Here is a 343-nt window from a genome sequence, read left to right on the forward strand (position 1 = left end):
AATGATGAAAAGCTGTGATGATACATAAAGGTCACACATTAGGGAAAGAAAAAGAGGAGACGAAAAAGATGGAGACATCCGAGAGAGAAGTGGAGAAGAAGAAACAAGAGAGAAGTGAGCAGAACAGAAGGAGAAGAGTGAATACAACTAATAAAACAGAGGATTAGAATTACGACGATGATAATGATCATGGTTATCCTATAAAAACCTCGCCTACCACCGCCACAACCACAATAACAATGATACAAAAATCACCAAGGTAATAACCAAAACAGAGAAGTAAACGAAAATCAACAGAGAAAACCGGGAAAAGACGCTTAAGCAAAAACGGACAGAAGTCCAA

The sequence above is a fragment of the Penaeus monodon genome, chromosome 21 (assembly GCF_015228065.2).
Source record: "Penaeus monodon isolate SGIC_2016 chromosome 21, NSTDA_Pmon_1, whole genome shotgun sequence".
Taxonomy (NCBI): domain Eukaryota; kingdom Metazoa; phylum Arthropoda; class Malacostraca; order Decapoda; family Penaeidae; genus Penaeus; species Penaeus monodon.